This window comes from Dioscorea cayenensis, chromosome 2, assembly GCF_009730915.1.
Source record: "Dioscorea cayenensis subsp. rotundata cultivar TDr96_F1 chromosome 2, TDr96_F1_v2_PseudoChromosome.rev07_lg8_w22 25.fasta, whole genome shotgun sequence".
NCBI classification, from domain to species: Eukaryota; Viridiplantae; Streptophyta; class Magnoliopsida; order Dioscoreales; family Dioscoreaceae; genus Dioscorea; species Dioscorea cayenensis.
Window position 1 is genome coordinate 10,340,842 of NC_052472.1, and position 6,018 is coordinate 10,346,859.

At 36.2% G+C, this 6,018-nt stretch overlaps 1 non-coding gene across 1 annotated transcript; it reads right to left on the reverse strand.

Annotated features, from left to right (window-relative positions):
* Positions 1-5,644: 5,644 nt before the first annotated feature.
* Positions 5,645-5,751, reverse strand: LOC120281513. Its single transcript, XR_005542658.1, has one exon. It is a non-coding gene; the product is annotated as a small nucleolar RNA R71 (small nucleolar RNA).
* Positions 5,752-6,018: the final 267 nt, after the last annotated feature.

Genomic DNA, 6,018 nt, shown 5'->3' on the forward strand with positions numbered 1-6,018 from the left:
CGGATCCCCATTAGTGAGTAGCTATGACCGACGAATACAAAGCGTTGCTTGACAACAACACTTGGCGTTTGGTTCCACATCCATCCGGTGCCAACATTGTCACGGGTAAGTGGATTTTTTCGGTAAATCATCGCCGCACGAAGCATATTGAGATCGACATCCACTTTGTCCATGAGAAAGTCTCACTTGGGCACGTTCGAGTTCTCCACATGCCTTCTTCTCATCAGTTCGCTGACATCATGATTAAAGGCCTACCTGTATAGTTGTTCAATGAGTTTCGGTCCAGTCTTTGCGTCCGGAATTCTCCCGATACGACTGCAGGCGGGTATTAGAGATAAATTTGTACAGCTAGTTTAGCTCCTTTAATTGTGGATCTTGTATTTGTAAATTGGCTAGTTTAACTCCTAGATTAGCTCCTCTAATTATGGATCTTGTAATTGCCTTTGCCCAGCTATATATGCAAAGCCAACCCCGATCTCAAGGGTGTGGTGTATTCTCTCTTCATCTTGCTATCTCTTTTCACAAACGATAACAATGGTACCCAATTACAATATATAAAATTGTAAATGCCAACATCTACTTATGCAATTGGCCATTCTATGCAAGTGTAACAACAAAAATTATGCATATGTAAACACCAAATTATATAGACGTACAATAAGAACCATACACACATACGTGCTAACTACATGCTTATGAGAACACCCAAGTTTTGCAAATGCAGAGTTCACTTTGTTTTGTTATGACCAGTAGGGACAAACATGGCCCTTAAATTAAATGATCACATGTACATGTATTTGACCTTTTGGCCAAAATATTTTTGCCATGCGTTTAACCTTTCGGTTCATGTACTTTTTGCCATGTAATTGACCTTAATTTCTATTCATATACTTTTGCCATGTGTTTTACGAGTGGTTGGAAAACCAGCCACATTGTCTTTATAAGTTCATATACAAGAAACAAGTTTTGCAAGTGAAACCATTTATAAGCAAAATCTATATGCAAGTGGGATTCTATTCAAGTGATTTCATGTGAGTGAAACCCAATGCACCTTAAATCATATACTAACCTTCTCAAGTGCTTAGGTACTATATGCAAAGATTGTGCAAATGAAAGGATTGACTTGTTATTGATATCATATCTAGTTAAGCAAGTTGGTAATTTATTGAGCAACTCCCATGCAATTCCATGAGCCGATTTAAACACAAAACACAAATTCATTTTGCTAGGCTTCGATGCCTAATTTCCATTATTCCAATACAAACAAAACTAGTACATACAAAACAAGGTCAGTTGATGTTTGTACTTCTCAATCCACATAAACCCTATAATGCAAAACTACAATATATGAAATACTTAAGCTTAAAATCAAAGACATATAATTCATATAAACCGTTGAATGATGAAAAAAATAAAAAAACATATCATATAACCGTATACCATTGCCACTTTCATAGAACCAACAAACATAGACACATTAGAATTTTCACCTAACCATCCACAACACAAAAATCATAAAACCATATAAGCCATCCACGTCACGAAGACATGCAACACATAAATCACATAAACCATATAGATATTTTAATATTAAAATAATTAATAATTAATTATTTTAATTATATAATAATTATATATTAAACAAATATTTATTTCAAATAAAAAAAATGCATTTAAATTTTAAATTATATATAATAATTGCAATTACTAATTATTAACATAGATTAATCTAGAGATTTAATCAAAATAATTAAAGTGAAATGATATTTTCACCCTTGATGATATATTTAATTAAATAATAATGATATTAAGGCCGATAGATAGGCTGAATTGATAGTCTGAATGACGTGGATGCCAAGTTGGCATTCATGTTAGCATATACGTCATTCTTTCTCCCTCCTTTTATTTTATTAGAAAAAACCTAATTTCTCTATATCATCTAAATAGTAAATTGGGAACCCCCTTTCTAAATCCTAAATAAACCCCTTCTTAAACCCTAAATTGTAGAACACAAACCCATCGTAGGGGGTTTGCTATTTTCAGTTTAGCGTTTAGCATTTAGGATTTAGGGTTTATGGTTTATTATTTAGGGTTTAGGTTTTTTGAATTTTGTGTGTAAGATTTTTATAGTATTTGGGTTTAAGATTTTAAGGAATTAAGGTTTAGAGTTTAGTATATATCCCTAAACTTTAAAAATTACAAAACATTAATGGTTTAGATTATAAAAAAATTAAATTTTTTTTCAAAAAAAGAGAGATATGAAGAATAATGTAGATGTTGATATGGATGCCAACTTTTCATCTACGTCATTTGAACTATCAATTCGGCCTAGGAATTATTACTCTTAATTAAATGAAAGTAAGTAATTTAAATAATTAATTGTAATAAATAAAATATATAATGATATTTAAAATATTTTATAAACAAATTTACTCATTTATATTAAGGTCATAAAAGTAATTTTACCATATATCCTTCCATTACTTTCCCAATCCCAATAAGTAAATTTTTTTTTTACGTTTCTAATAAATTTCCATTCAAACCGAACATTTTTCATTCCAATTACCCTCATTCACATTACCCTTCCTATTTCCATTCCATTACCCTTATTTCAATTTTGACGAACCAAACACACCCTTAATTTAAAGAGTTAGCAAGAAAACTCACAATACTACAGTAAAGTAGTGCTATAGTAATTTCATGAATCACCATTTTTACCCTTTTAAAAATTCACTACAGTAAAAACAAACAAATCATCAATTTGGCCCCTTATGGCATATGACTAATTATGTCAATTATTCGGGTCCATATGTAGACTACACTACATACGAAGCATATCAATTATGAAGTTACATACGTTTTAAGGATGTTACATAAGGAACTTTGGTTGTTTAATCACTTTTGAAAAAGGCTAAAAAATGTTCATCTTTCAGATAACAAGGAGACATGGGCTTGTGATTTGGGTAAACTAAGTGGTTGCTTGATGTTGATTGTGAGAATGATATAATTATATCATATACTTGACCTAGCAAAGCCATTGCATCTTTCATAAAGCTTTTCCAATGATAGCCTTGTCGTAAGACCTTGTAAGCAAGCATTTTTCCTACAAAGTGTGATAAGTTCTTGTGTGTTAGTAATACGAAGTATTCTTTTCATACGATGATCATTACTTTTATAAGATTTTAGCGCTAATATATGTGTATTTGTGTTACTTTTGTGCATGTAGGGTTGTGGAGTCAAATATAGAGGAAGGAGATCAAAATAGATTGTGATTGCACTTTGTTGATGAATTATTGGAGTGAACAAACGTGAAGGCACAAGTTTTGTTTCGAAGATACGTGAATGTGTGTCAACCTCCATGTGCTCAAGAAATTACATGGTTTGGAGGGGCACAAAGGTAGTCACATTTGCGTATTCCGACTTGTGCAATGCTAGCAAGATCTTTGTCATTATTATCCCTTATTGAAGATGCGACGCGATCTACGGCATAGACGTGTGCCCGTTTATGTTGCCTCGATGAAAAGTGTCAATCCAGGAGTATTTTTGGCAGAGTACTGTAGTAGGTTAATGTGGCAAATCAATGTAGTAATTTACTACAGCAATTACTATTCACAGGCCGCTGAAAAATCAAGTTCTGCAGATTCACACGGGCGTGTGGAAATTCCACACGCCCATGTGGATTCTCGATTCTAGCACTATTTAAGTCGCGATTTCAGCCCGAGAAAAGGATTTTTCTCCCCATCTTTTGCACATCTCTTCACCATCTTTGGAGGAGCCAGCGGCTAGGGTTTGGAGTGGCTTTGGCTAGGTCTTTGGAAAGGTATGACGGCCTTCGACACCACATTTCTTTAGAAGAGAGTTATTAGGGGAGCTTTCGTCGGCATCAATCCGGCGAGGTGTGCCCTAGGCTTGACGAGGGGACCTTTGGAGAAGACGCGACCACTCCACAAGACCATCGACATGAACACCGAGGGGGTTTTATCCATGGATTGCATATCTTTACTTTTGATTTCATTATTGATTGTATTATACTCCATGGAGAGCTAAAACCCTAGTGGGTACTTGGACTTGTAAACCCTAGGATGCTATTGTTCCATTGACCTTTTATTACGCTTTCTTTAATTTATGTCTTTAATTGAGTTCCAATCTTGAATGCTTGTTGAGTTGATTTTCACTTAGAGTGACACTAGGGTTGAGAATCCATCTTGGTGGCCTTTATGGATGAGTGACAGACCATGAGGGTGAGACAATGCTAGGTTGGAGAGGGTTGAGAGGGTGAGTCGAGAGGTAGTGGAATGTCCTCTTTCCCCTCCGGTGTGATTTATCCTATCTCAATGTTCCAAGAGTTCTTTACGGTTACAATAAAGTAAAGTGCTAGGAGATGAACTCTGCTGGGGCGTAGTTACGCAAGCAATAGAGTGAAACGTTGAAATAATCCTTAGTATCTAGGGCTTAATTGTGACTAGGGTCTTTCACTTGGACCAAAGGGTTAGATCAACATTCAGAAATAGGGTTTATCATTTGGAGTCCCTAGAGATTTAAGCAACCCTACACAGTGTGAGACGTTGAGACTGAGCGATTTCTCCACTGAGACATAATGTAGGGTTAGTCACGGTTGACCTTAGGTTTGGGGAGGTGTGATTTAGGATTTCCATGAATCATTAAATATAAATTAGGAGGCATAATGATTAGTCTTGCACTTGAAATGTTAGCCCTAGGTGAGCAATGTCCGGGTACCCCACTTTTGGTAGATTGCCTCTCTACCATTTACTTGCGTTTCCTTTCCCTTTTCTTAGTTCTATTTGCATTGATTCTTGTTCATATCACCATCGTTTTATCTTCACTTAGTTAGATAGCAATCTTTGTGTTTTTGATCAATATTCCCTGTGGATACGATAACCAACTTACCTAGGTATTATTACTTCGACAAACCTGTGCACTTGTGGTACAATACGCACAAGCACTATTGTCAAGTTTTTGGCACCGTTGTCGGGGAATAGGCATTTTAGAAGCACTTTGCACTTTGCTATTTTAACTATTCACCATTTATTCTATTTCACACTTTCTTATTCTTCCATAGTTCTGATTTGTTTTTCTTTCTTTGGTTGCAGCTCCAGGTTATGACCCGAGGGAAACCTTTCGACATTGGTTGAAGGTGATCCTGAACTTGAACGAACACTTCGTAGAAGGGGTAAAGAACCTGTGTAAGAACAGAATCATTCAGCTGAAATAGAGGGTGAAGAATCTGAAAACATGGCTAAACAAGAGGGCCAATGAAGAACACTTTCAGATTTTGTTAGACCTACTATTTATGGCACACAATCGAGCATTGTGAGGCCACCGGTAGCAGCCCAGAATTTTGAGTTGAAGCTGACTTTTATTCAAATGGTACAACAGTCCACACAGTTTAATAGGGTTAACCGATGAAGACCTGATCAATCATGTTGAGAACTTCCTTGAAGTGTGTGATATGTTGAAGAACAATAGAGTTTCTGATGATGCAATTCGCTTGAGGGCTTTCCCATTCTCTTTAAAAGGAAGGGCCAAATAGTGGCTCCATTCATTGCCAAGAGCTTCCATCACAACATGGAATGAAATGGTTGAACCTTTCCTTGCAAGGTACTTCCCTCCGCGGAAATCGACAAAGCTTAGTAATGAGATATCTTCATTTATTCAGATGAAGCTTAAAACTTTGTTTAAGACTTCGGAACAATTCAATGACCTCTTGCGGAAGTGTCCACAACATGGGTTCCTCGAGTAGATGATCATTAATACATTTTATAACGGGTTGAGCTCAAGCAATAAACAACTTCTGGATGCCGCTGCAGGGGAGGTACAATGGGGAACAAGACCCCCAAAGAAGCCCGGCAATTGATTGAAGAAATGGGTTTGAATAACTACAAATGGAATGCAAGAGAAAGGAAGAAAGTGGCCGGACTCCATGAAATTGATGCGGTTATATCCTTGGTAGCCCATGTAGAGGCATTGAGCAAGAAATTGGATACATTGACTTCACCA